Genomic DNA, 12,845 nt, shown 5'->3' with positions numbered 1-12,845 from the left:
TCACAGTGTTTTGTGTCCATCTAAATGTATGGGAAAAAAATGTGAGCCGTTAAAGACTGGCTATCAGTTGGAAAAATCTAAGCCATCTAAATCTATGGAAAAAAAAACAAAAAGACGTTATCATTGCTACATCTACTCTGTTAGTTTAGTTTAGAGTTCTATTTTTTTATCTACTAATAAATATTCCCTCCGTTTCAAAATAGATGATGTTTTATGGAGTTTTTGATGTTTCAAAATAGATAATGTTTTCATATTTGAATGTACCTTTTAACTTTATCAAAAACTATGTAACCAATCATCTATTACAATAAATGAGGCTTTAGTCTCTCCTTATGAAGCCACATCAGCATCAGACCAGGGGCAAAAACAGCCACCTGGCATCTTCAGCTTCTGTATCTCACGAAATTCTCCATACTTAATCTATGGGCCAGTTTGTTTGGTTTTATGTTTGGATGTTTTGTATAGTTTAGGCCCATATGTATTAAAGATTACATCATTATTATCCGGGTTTTGCTTACAGAGCATCGACGTCTAAACCCTACAGCTAAAGCAGATTCCGATCGACACTCTGTAACGTCTGCTATACAATAATTTGGTGCTTAAATCCGAGCATTTACATCACTTATACCATAGCTCCCACTTTCTCGCTTTTAATTGAGCTTATCATCTTCCAAGGTAATCGCCAGAAGCTCCACCTATAAATGTGTTTTCTCGCAAAGATGAACAGCAGTAACCCTGTTAATCACGAACTCAACAGTCGCGCAATCCTGCATCCTGCTTGCCTATTTGAAAGTTGGCCGCTGTACAGCCACCTCCGAGGTCAGTCTTCTGAGGTTCTGGGAGGCGAGGAATGTGAAGAAAGGCGGCGTGCTAATAGGAGGTCCGGTGATGTCAAGCCAAACATTCTTCTCAATTTTCCCGTATAGAATCCCTCACTAATCTTCTCTGAAAATGGCTTCTGTGGAGCTTCATTTCTCCTAAGTAAATGCAGTCGGTGCAGGCAGCTGACTGAGACAAGGCAGCTACGTTTCTGGGAGGTCCGGTGTTGATTTTCCTCTGGTCGATTGTACTTTCTAGCCAGAAAACCTTTGGTTTAATGTTTTTTTAAAGTCCGATAACTAACTCTCTATGCCTGTACAGTGTTGGGGGTGAATTTACATCCTTCATCAAGGTCCATTAGACAATGATTTAGACCCATATTGCTAGAAAGCCCTAGGCTTAATCCTTCTTTTAATAAGGAGCTACCTCCTTCTTAGAAAGGGATCCTCCTCTTCTTAGATTAATAAACATACTTTCATAAGAGATTTGTAGGTTGAAAAGGTTCACTTTACATTTGTATCCATTTTTGTAATGAACCTTTACTCAATAAAATCTCATTTATGTTCTTTTCCATTTGATTTCTTCTAAAGATTTCTCCTAAGTCTCAAGAATCTAATTATCATTCTTAGATTTTTTTTATTGTATTGATTCAACAAACATCACCAGCATAAACACTATTTTTGGATCAAACAGTTGGCGCTAGAAAGAGGGGGCCAAGGAGAACTATCTTGAAAGCATATCAAAGTTGGGAAAAATCCTAGATCTAACTTCACCTCAAGTTTATCTAAAATAAAGGACGAAGCTTTAATGAGAAAGCTTGGCTTTCGATGTCTTCGAAGAAGTGTGTTCAAGAAATGAGGCTTCTTTGCAATCAAGTGTGTCTCAGCGTTCTCGGTTCATCGAAGCAGTCGTGATTCTGCTTTGGTCCACCGTAAAGCTCCGTTCAAGCATGTTTTGGGCCTACAAGCCCAGTCCTCCACGAGCAGAAGCCCAACTCCACCTAAAGGAGCAGAAGCCCAACTCTCTGAGTTTCATCCTCGAACTTCTCAGCTGTGTCTCGATCGATCGCCATCCATGGAGACCAGAGATCAACAACGTAGAAGCCGTAACTGCGCTGGTTGTTTCTCCGATTGGGCGCCATCTCGTCTTCATGGGAAACAATCGGGCCGAGATCAACGCTTCAGCTTTGACGACTAAGCCACACACGAACAGATTGGCTCCAATGACCGACGGTGAAGAACCTAAACGGCGGAGGAGTATCTCACCATCTGGTTGCACGACGAGAAGCCTTCGGGGAGAAGTGGTCTGAGATCTCCATCTCCAGCCTTCACCAAGCATCAAGCGAGTGGGTCAGGTCAGCATCTCCGGTCCAGAGAACTTCAAAGCTCATGTCTGTAATCCCACAGCAAGACATAAGAGACACGATCTCAATCACCGCCGCCGTGAAGACGAGCCATCCTCGCAGCGTCGCCAGCTCCTTCACTCTCTTCGCCAGCGTATCCTCACCGTCCATCAGAGCTCGAGCTATCCCCTAAACCTGTAACGCTCTGTGTATTCTGGAAGCTTCCGAAGCAGAGGTCGCAGGGGCTAAAGCTCGAGATTGGGAATTTTGGGGTGGAAACAGGAGGACTTTTCTGCACCATTTGAGAGTTGAGAGGTCAAAGACAAGGTTTCAGAGAAGACACAGACTAAATGTGCAAATTTGCAATAATCTGGTTTTTGGAGAAACGAAGAAGACGAAGTGGTCGATGGCTTTTCTCCGACGTACTCGGTGCCCTCGATCCAGCCATCATCCTCAAGTCCGTGCTGAGCAGGTCCACTCTCGGGTTGAGCCAAGGAGTCAGACCTCTGCACTCTGAACAGAACACCCTTGTCTCTCCCTGAAACCATCAACACCAATGAGCCCGAGCTCGACCTCACAAATGAAGCTCTGAGCTTGCCTTCTTCTCGCCATGACTCGCTTTGCGAAAGTGAATGATCAAGTCGGAGAAGCTTCCAAGAAAGAGATGAGTGTTGACTTCAAGTTCCATAACTCGTCAAGGAACCAGCTCTACCTCTCTCTGTCGATCTCGAGCAGATTCCTCGTCACCACAACCACCTTGTGCTCATCGCGAGGTCTCAAAGGCAAAGGATCGATCTATGTTCAGTACTCGGGACGGTCATCACTTGCTTGGCACGAGCGAGAAAATAAGAGGAGAGTTCCTCCATGACGAGGAGAAGCATCAATTGGTCATGATCATGCCGACGCCAAGCTCTGCAACAAGGTCGTGCTTTTTCAGGGATCATCTCGTCTCACCCCGTCAATGGCTGCTCTCTCGTTACGACAGAATCCTTGAGCTCGTGCGGTTTAACGCCGGACAACAGGCACTTGCTTTACTCGGCACTGGCCACGTCTTCGAGAGCTCCACCGCTAGAAGCTTGCTCCTGGCTTCAAACTCTGATTCAAACTCCGAAAGGAGTAAAAGAAAACAGAGGAACGTGTGATAGACCATGACAAGCTCGGTCTCTCTTCATGCTCAGTTCATGATCATCCATTTCAAAGATAAGTGTCTAATAACCTTTATGAGAAAACTAGCTTCAATTGTTTCATCGTTTGCAATCAAACACAACCTGGATACTGTATAATAATTAATCAGTCATCACTATCATATGCAATTTTTGATCGTTAAGTAGAAACAAGTTTCATCACTTGCTTATCGATTACACAAAGCTTGGCTACTTCTTTTGGTCAAACTATGTCTGACAATCATCATGTCAAACTATGTCTTACAATCATCATCATATTTTTCTTTGTGAGCCAGAATCAATTACGAGGCAGATATATGACAAGCTCAGACTCTAGTACAAGCTCTAGAAGACATATGACAAGCTCAGACTCTGGTACAAGCTCTAGCTGACGTGATCACGGTCCGCACATCTCCTGCTGACTTCATCGTTGCCAATCGCGAGCTCACCACAGACCTCAGCAACTCAACAGCACAAGTCGGCACATTTCTCAACATCATCATAGCCTGACGAACACACAAGCCAACAACTTGCTTGGCACACACGATCTCAACACGAGACTTCGGGTCAGCAATAGTTTGGTAAACGTGTATTTTAGGCACAAGTTTGAATTGAACTTGCTTTTTATTAGGCACGAGTTTGCGGTATTCGCTTATTGTTGGACACAAGTTTACAAAAACTCATCTTTGGCTAGGCATGAGTTTACAGAAGCTCTCCTTCTACTAGGCACGAGTTCTCAGTAAATTCGCCTCTGTCTTAGCATGATTCAAGTAAACTTGTCTTTCGCTAAGCACGAGTTTAAAGCAAACTCGCTTCTTACTAGGCACAAGTTCGAAATAAACTAGCCTAAACCGTCATAGGCATGAATGTGTCTAGTTCATTGTCTAATAAATCCTATTCGTAAACTTCGCAGAGATCGGTTTCATCTCTCTCAACGAACTTGGGAGGGACTTACTGTTGGGGGTGGATTTACATCCTTCATCAAGGCTCATTAGACAATGATTTAGACCCATATTGCTAGAAAGCCCTAGGCTTAATCCTTCTATAAATAAGGAGCTACCTCCTTCTTAGAAAGGGATCCTCCTCTTCTTAGATTAATAAACATACTTTCATAAGAGATTTGTAGATTGAAAAGGTTCACTTTACATTTGTATCCATTTTTGTAATGAACCTTTACTCAATAAAATCTCATTTATGCTCTTTTCCATTTGATTTCTTCTGAAGATTTCTCCTAAGTCTCAAGAATCTAATTCTCATTCTTAGATTCTTTTATTGTATTGATTCAACAAACATTGTTGGGGTCAAAAACGGTTACGACGAAGTTAACGTCCAAATCCCCGAAGAAGAAAAACGTAGAAAAATTCTTCGACAAATATTTTTTCGAAATAGATTATTCTTTACGAAAAACCTTTGCGGAAGAAACGCGAATCATCGGACAAGAGCTCGAGAAGGATCGTTACGCAGCGACCAAATGCGTGCTCCGCTCGGTCGCTACGTAGCGACCGAGTTCGAGCCAAAGCGCAGTCGCTACGTAGCGACCAAACGCCCATTCTGCTCGGTCGCTACGTAGCGACCGAGCTCGAACCAAAGTTCGGTCGCTACGTAGCGACCGAGCTCTTCCGAAGCGTCGATACGACATCAGTCCGCGCATTCTCGTCTACCCTTCGATGCTATCTCCCGAATACCGTAGCGAACCCATCTCACGTTCCCCGCCATTTCTAAGTTATCAATCAAACTTTACCGTAAAAACCGCGGAAAGTTCATTCTTTATCAAAAGAAGCTGTAATAAACGCTTCGAAGCGAAAGACGGCCCAAAGGGACCTAAGACACGACTCGAGGCCCAACTTACGATTTCTTAACCAACAGCCCGTAAACCGCATGTCGGTTTACGCTTGGTCCGCAAGGGAAGATAAATGTCAAGTTTCCGCGGATAAATACGGAATTTTGAAGATAATTACGAAGATCGAAAAAAATGGAATATCTCCATTTTTATGCTATGGCGGCTTAAGGGCAAAAGAGGAAAGTCGTAAACCGACCTTTGAGCTAGTATATAAGGGGTCCTAGACGAGAGGCATGGGGAGGACTTTTTTCAGAGAAAACTTAGCACTTAGAGCAATTAGGCAACTTTCCGTTTTTGTTTTTTCGAACTGCGACTCAACTAGGTTTTGCAGTCTTAGGTTGTTAGAATTAGGAATCTCGCCGACAGCTCTCGTGGCCAAGGCTTTTACCTTGTTGTAACGCTCATACGCGGATTCAGAATAAAACTCCTTTTGCTCTCTTTTACGATTTATTATTTCTTTTCGTCTTTAATTGCGTGTTCTGATTTCTTGGCGTGTGGTTTAACAGATATCCGGAACCTCTGGGAAATTAGGGTTTTCTTAACTTTCCTTATTTAAACGGAAATCGTTATTGCGAATTTCGGTTCCCACAAACATCACCAGCATAAACACCATTTTTGGATCAAACATACAGTCGACGCTAATCCAGGCCTCCATCAACGTCCACGGGCTCAACAGTTTCCAACACCTGCTCAACCAAGGAGCTGTTTATGATCTTAGCCTTTTCGATGTGACAAGGAGCAGCCCTAACTTTCAATTCGCTGATGCGACTGTTGCAATCAGATTCACGGAGCAAACCCTCTTCGTCGAGCTAACCGAACCATGTCCCCTATACCGACTCAGATCTTCAGGTCTTCATGGCATTTGCTAATACCAACACAGAGTTACTAGGTTTCTTTCCCGTCATCTAATTTCGAATTGCTGCTACTCTAAACATGTGAAGCCACATTAAACTATCAGTCACCGTTAAGACCTGAAGATAAAACGTGTAGATATTGTTGGAGAAGTGAAGGGGTTTCGAGCCATCTTCTATGACAAAACTCAGACAGCTCAGCACATCATAGCGAATATCATAATTGAGAGGTCTTAATGAAATCTACTTTCACCTTTGTGTTCGGTTGTTTATGTTTACTAAATCTACTTGGTCCTTTATGTTAGTCTTTTTAGAATACTAAACACTAGACAGCTAATTTGTTCCATTTTAAGTAATTTTTTAACATGAGTTTATGTAGAGTTACTCATGTCTGCCTTAGTGTTTTAGACAATCTTCTTATCCTCCTCGATGAGAAATTGGTCGCCTTAGGTGTAGAATCCAAGGTCTTCCTAGCTACAAACATCAACTCAAAATTGGTTATTTAAATATTTCTCTTTGCATTTATAAGTTTATTTCTCAAACTACAGATATGTTGGTCCTTTCATAGTACTCTTCTTTCAGGGATGTATTTTCCTTAACGCTACCTCTGGGACTCAGTTCTATTCCGACGATGAGAGCTACTATCACAAGAACTACTTGGAAAGGTAATGGGTTTAAGCTTTCGCAATCTACACAAAAGCTACTGTTGATATCATCTACAACTTCTAACACATTTGGTCCATTGAGGCACTTTCCCAATGAAGAAGTATCGGCCTCCAACTCTACGAAGTATGGGGGTGTGAGGAAGATTGATTCTTTGACTGTCTTGGAGTGAAATGCATATATGATTACTCCAAGCCCACAGGTAAGCCTGAGACTCTAGATCGCTAATCTTTCACAAAAAAAACCTCAAACTATACTACTAACCAGTCTTTTTATTAGACAGCTGAATTCATATGCACTGTTAAAGTGTAGGAGATATATACTGATAATGGATGGTCCTACATATCATGTTCTAAGTATGTACGTAAATTGCAAAGGAGATTATCGTCCTTCACCAGCTTGCAATAATGAAAACGCAGTCGGAGTTGTTAGGTATTACGGTTTAAAAAAACTAAAATCCTAACTGATAACAAGGACCTGCTTATTTCCGTGGACCCTCTGCTTATTGATGTTTTCTTTCGTATTTTAGGTGCATATTGCAGATGGTAGTATCGGATGCATCTGACACCGCTGTCTTTGTCGCATTTGACACTACAATGACTCAGGTAATGAATGTGCATGTGCGTGCTGCTGAAGTCTCCCAACTCCTGGTAAAAATAAACTTATTAGTTGATCCTTGGATGTGTTTCAAAGCTTTCGAATAACATTTCTCACTTTTCTTAAATACAGGACGTTGTATGGAAGACGTACATGGCAGAGCCCTCAAAAAATTGTTAGCTGTACCTTAACCTTCCAGTTGAAGCTCACACCATTCAATTTCTATACAAAACATCAGAGATGTACTATCTCAAGCATTTACGATCACCACCAGCGCAACCCCTTGATGATTTTTCTGCTCAGGTAAATTAAAATTTATACCAGAAACTTAATGTGTTTTCCTAAAGATCATGCTTAACATTCGCTGTGGTTGATTAGCAGGGAGGTAACAACCATCCTGATAATGATATTCCAGGTGCTGGTTCAAAGGTGAAGAGTTGTACTGATGTGAAGAACAATGTTCCCGTGAACATGAGATGTTGCAATAATGGTGGGGCGTTGAATGGATACGCCAGGAAGCTGTTCAGAATGCGGTCCCTGTTGTTTCTGCCCCAACCTCCGAATTTCCATGGGCTACTGATGACAGACCTACTGGGGAGAAGGCCTGGACTGATTAGACTCGCAGCTTTTTGAGTCTACTATCCTTTACTTGACTCTCACCTCTTAGATGCACTGCAGTCTTTTTTACTTTTGTTTTTTTAATGAATAATTTCCCTTCAGTTTCTTCTCTGTTAATGTGTTTTCCACCTAAGCTTCTACTCTGTTCAATGAGTTTGCAATGGTTTACGATGGTTACTATAAACTTTGTTCGACAAATCGTTATAGGCAGAAAATATTTATGTCGCACCACTTGATGTTCAATATTAGCACTTGAAACACAAACATATTTCTTAATTTTTTCTACCACCTCCAGCTTCATTTTATGTTTTATTTATACTTGTGTATGGAAGAGATACATTACAACAACAGGTTTTCGAAGCTACTTCAACTATAAAACTACGTTCAAAAGAAAACACTGACAGGGGCTGGCCATAGCTAATCCATAAGAGTGCATCCACTCCACATTACCATCGTGGGTAAAATCCACAAATCCTAACGTACAGTTAACGTTTCAGGTATTATATGTGGATCTCAACACGATGTCTCTTTTAAATCTCAAAACTCAACAACCGAAGAGGAAGAGGAAGACATTAGTATGCTATGTTGTAGAATTTTGATTTATAAATTTTGCTATTTCAGAAATTTTATGATTAATTTTCAAAGCTACAAAATATAAAATAATGCAACTAATTCAGTCCAAAACCGTACAAGCAGGCCAACACTCTCATACACAAAATTCAAATTGTTAGTTCTTAAACTTCAATATTTTTAGAAAAATTATTAGTCTGCGTTGGTGGTTGGTGAATTCAAAATATAGAATGACTAGAAGATTTGTATATATATATATATATATTATTTTTATTATAAGATATTTTATTTCAATGGTAAATGAAACAAAATTATTACAATAATTAAACCGAATATAACTATGTTTAATAAAATTAATAACCGAATATAACTACGTTTCCAAAGAATCCCGACCACACTATAACCTAACTAAAAAATACGAGAGTAAAAACCCAAATTATAAATATGCATCAAAATTCAAGCACGAAATCAAAAGCAATTATGGCATAAGGGAATGACAAGAACTTCAAAATTAATTTATACATAACAAGGCAGAAAAATAAAAACACACATATTAGTTCAAATAATAACTCAAATACATTCATGAGGAGCCCCAAGTCATAAGCTTGGGTAATATTTGCTTGATAGATGGATCTTGGACAGCTTCTGCTCAGTATAGTGGATGTGGATGGGTCTGGTTGGACAGTGGAGGAAACACTCAATTGTTGGGGACAAGAAATTTCGATCGACGGGAATCAGCTCTGCATTCGGAAGTCGAAGCACTGCGGTGGGCAATGGAGAACATGCTTCAACACTCAACTTGCCAGAATTTTGGGACAGATTGTAAAGAGCTGATAGCAATGATAAAGGATCCTCATGCCTGGCCTAGCTTTGCGACAGAGTTGGAAAGGATAGAGACGCTGCTGATTTGCTTTCCGGACTTCGACATCATTTATGTTCCACGAGTGCGCAATCAGTTTTCAGATTTTTTAGCTAAGACTGCTAGATCCTTCCATAGGAAGTTACATTTTATTGGTCTTTCTGTTCCGGTCTGGTTACCCAGTCCACCTCAAGTTTGAGTAATAGAATGGCCGTTTGACGTCAAAAAAAAAAAATAATAATAACTCAAATACATACCAAAATTCCACATATGAGCATCCAATCAGTACCCGCACATCCAGTCACTACCCCTGAGTTAGAGTTAATTAAAAAGAAACTTTACACCTCCACCATAAAATCTATATAACAAAATTACCCAACATCAAATATATAGTTTCATACACATAAGTATACTCCCGTAACAAAACCAGCAAATAACCATCACAAATCTTAAAAGGGTTAACACCGGGCTTTATAAGTCATAGGAAGTGTTTGGTTTCTTTAACCTTTTTTTAACATTTGGTTTCTTTAACCTTATGCAATGTTTTAATGCTTTTGAACTCTTCCCCGTTTTCAGTTCTCAGTCAAACCCTTTTATGGCTCACTCTATTTCTTTTACAAATGTTCATTCCACTATTTAATCTTGCCATAACATGTTAATCCATCACTTTAACTTGCAAATAAACTTAATACTGTTACATCGAAAATGAAGTACTCGCTATTAATAAAAATATACCAATCACACAAACACCAAAGGACAAGACAATACCAGAAACAAAAAACATGTAATACCAAAATAACAGAACACCTTTTAAAAAATTTCAAACTCAACCCAATCAAAGGCGAACTCAATTTATAACCGCCCTGCGCGTATCGCGGACACACCACTAGTATTTTATATTCTATTTTATGATTGGTTGAATAATTTTTAATTTATATTTTAATGATACTTTTTGGATAAAAAATAAGTTTTTTAATAGTTGTGCCCAACCTAAAACTTCATGTATTTTGAAACAAAGGGAGTAGTTATCATCATATTTAAAAAGTCCAATTTAAAAAATCCAATAAGACATATAACAATATTTTTAATCAAAAAAGACATATAACAGTATTTAGAACATTATAATATATATATATATATATATATATATATTATAATTTGGTTTTAAATGATTTCCCATTATGTAGGATATTAGTTTATATTGATTATTCAAAGGTTCTAACTAACTAACAACCGTAATTCATTCAAGTATTTTTATACAATGTTATATTACATTTATATTTATTATATTTTCATAAGTGGTCAAGTAAAGTTCCCATGTAAAAAAGGTCATATAAAATAATTAAATATAATATTTACATTATAAGTAGTAAAGAAACCAAATAAATTGATACAATCATGCATCATCCCCTTAAAAGAACCAAAATATTTTGATCCAGATTCAAATACGCAGATTCAAATACGCATCACAAAAAAAAACCAAAATTAGCACAACATTATCATCTCAAAATTTATCACTATTAGTTTAATTTTAATTTGTAAATCAAATAAAAATGAAACATAATTCGCGTTAGCGCGGTACTAGTTTTATTATTAAATGAGAAAAACAATTAAAGAATGATTATCTTATATAATAGGATAACTTATCTCAACACCAAAAATATCATATAATAACAAATACACATTATCTTTCAATTTCGTTCTGATTGCACATATGTGTGAAACTAATCAAACGTATTTATTCCCAGTTTAAAAAATCGAAACCTGAATCCGCCTAATGTTTAAGGTACAAACTAAAACCAACACAAAACCGTTACAGTCGGTTTACAAGGTTTTGGATTTTTCGATTTTAAAGTTTGTAGGAAAAAATCGATTTAGGAATTAGTTTCGCTTTACTAAGGCTTTATTAGGAGGATGAGTTGGGTTTGTTGGGTTTAAATTATAGTTCGATTCCAAGTTTGATATCGGTTTAGGTACTGAACTATTAAAAATAAATGGGTTTCGATCTTTTAAATTGGAAGATAATAGGTTAGGATACTTTTTTTTGCCATCTAATTTTATTAAAAGCCGAAGCCCACAAACCATACAAAATAACAAAGCCCGAAGGCCCAACCGAAAGAAACCCATACAAGACATACAAACAACTGGACCTAAAGTCCACTAAACTTAAACCCACCCAAAAAAAAACCCACAAAACACGCGTCAAATTTTGTAAACGTGTTAAGAACACGTGTTAATCCCTCAACAACGAAGGATAACACGCGTCACCGAACCCTTTCACCTTCACCATCGCGAGATTACGCCGGAAACTGACCGTCGCTGCTTCACATACCTCCAACGCCGAAGATTCTTCCCACGGAGAGCATCCCTCGACCAAACTGAGATCTCATCCGGATCACCAAACCACCCATACATAAATTAATCTCGAAATCACAACCTCCGCCTTCATCACCATAGCATAGCCATCGGAGAGCTTCATTGACTATCGAGATCTCATCGAATCGGACCGAACCATCAAACTGAAGACAAGAGCAACACCCCATCACACCCCCACGAATCAAAATCTGAACCAAAACCCAATCAGACGACGGGTTTAAAGCCGGCAACGCAGAGCTCTAAAAGCCTCCATCCCGGAGTCATAAGCCGGCGACGACGAAGCTGTAAAAGCCTCCACATCCCGGAATCAAAATCCGGTCATATAAACTGAACCAGAACGAAGACAAAACGGACCCTCCCTTCTCAGAAGACATGCACAGAAGAAAACAGACCCTCCCTCTTTTACAAACCGGACCGACGGTGGCTGCGGAAGCCCATCCCGTCGGCCGGAAATACTAATCTCACCGGAGAAAACCTAGAGAGAAGACAGAGAATAGTATATCAGGTCTTATCTTACTTCCTCCCACTCTTATACTTTAGGTTAGGATACTTATAATGCGTGGAATTAGAATGAGGTTGAAAAATGGTGTGTAAATGTTATTATAGTAACCATGTCGTCTACTCCATAATAGAAGTGAACAAAACAAGTAAAGGTATTCAAGTTTCAATGTGCATAATGTTTTCATTCTTATCCATAAGCACCTAGTATCACGGGGACGTCAATTTGGTTATTTTGTAGTCCATTGATTGAAAATCGCATAAAATGGGATATTTAGAAAACATTGTACCCAGCAGTGTTGCCCAGTAGTAAATAATCAAATCAGATTATGTTAAGTCATGGACATGTATAGTTCTTAAAATCTAAAACATTGACCCGAAGAGAGCTTTCTGTTACTTTAAAAGAAAGAAACAAATAAAATGGTGGTTTGTTACAGGTGAAGGGGATGTATAAAACGTGTGCCGCTCGTGGCTTCTCGGTATAATATTATTCTGAAACTCCAAGTAATATATATATATTTTGTTTATGAAGTGATTTTGCTGATTTGTTATATTTTTATTAGTTTTTAACTTAAATATTTAAATAAATTAATTTAAATAATATAACTATTTTAAAATTCTATTTATACGAAGTGATTTTATGATTTGT

The 12,845-nt window shown here is 38.8% G+C and overlaps 1 long non-coding RNA gene across 10 annotated transcripts; it reads left to right on the top strand.

Annotated features, from left to right (window-relative positions):
• Window positions 1-5,645: 5,645 nt before the first annotated feature.
• On the top strand, window positions 5,646-8,124 carry LOC106437344. Of its 10 annotated transcripts, none has more exons than XR_007320982.1 (8): window positions 5,655-6,013; window positions 6,106-6,245; window positions 6,598-6,680; window positions 6,780-6,880; window positions 6,958-7,110; window positions 7,208-7,328; window positions 7,408-7,578; window positions 7,657-8,124. It is a non-coding gene; the product is annotated as an uncharacterized LOC106437344 (long non-coding RNA). The 10 variants fall into 10 exon arrangements; XR_007320983.1 differs by having other exon boundaries at window positions 5,656-6,053; window positions 6,155-6,245; window positions 6,564-6,680; XR_002657204.2 differs by having other exon boundaries at window positions 5,658-6,053; window positions 6,155-6,245.
• Window positions 8,125-12,845: the final 4,721 nt, after the last annotated feature.

This window comes from Brassica napus, chromosome C3, assembly GCF_020379485.1.
Source record: "Brassica napus cultivar Da-Ae chromosome C3, Da-Ae, whole genome shotgun sequence".
Lineage (NCBI taxonomy): Eukaryota > Viridiplantae > Streptophyta > Magnoliopsida > Brassicales > Brassicaceae > Brassica > Brassica napus.
This window is presented reverse-complemented; position numbering and strand designations above follow the sequence as displayed.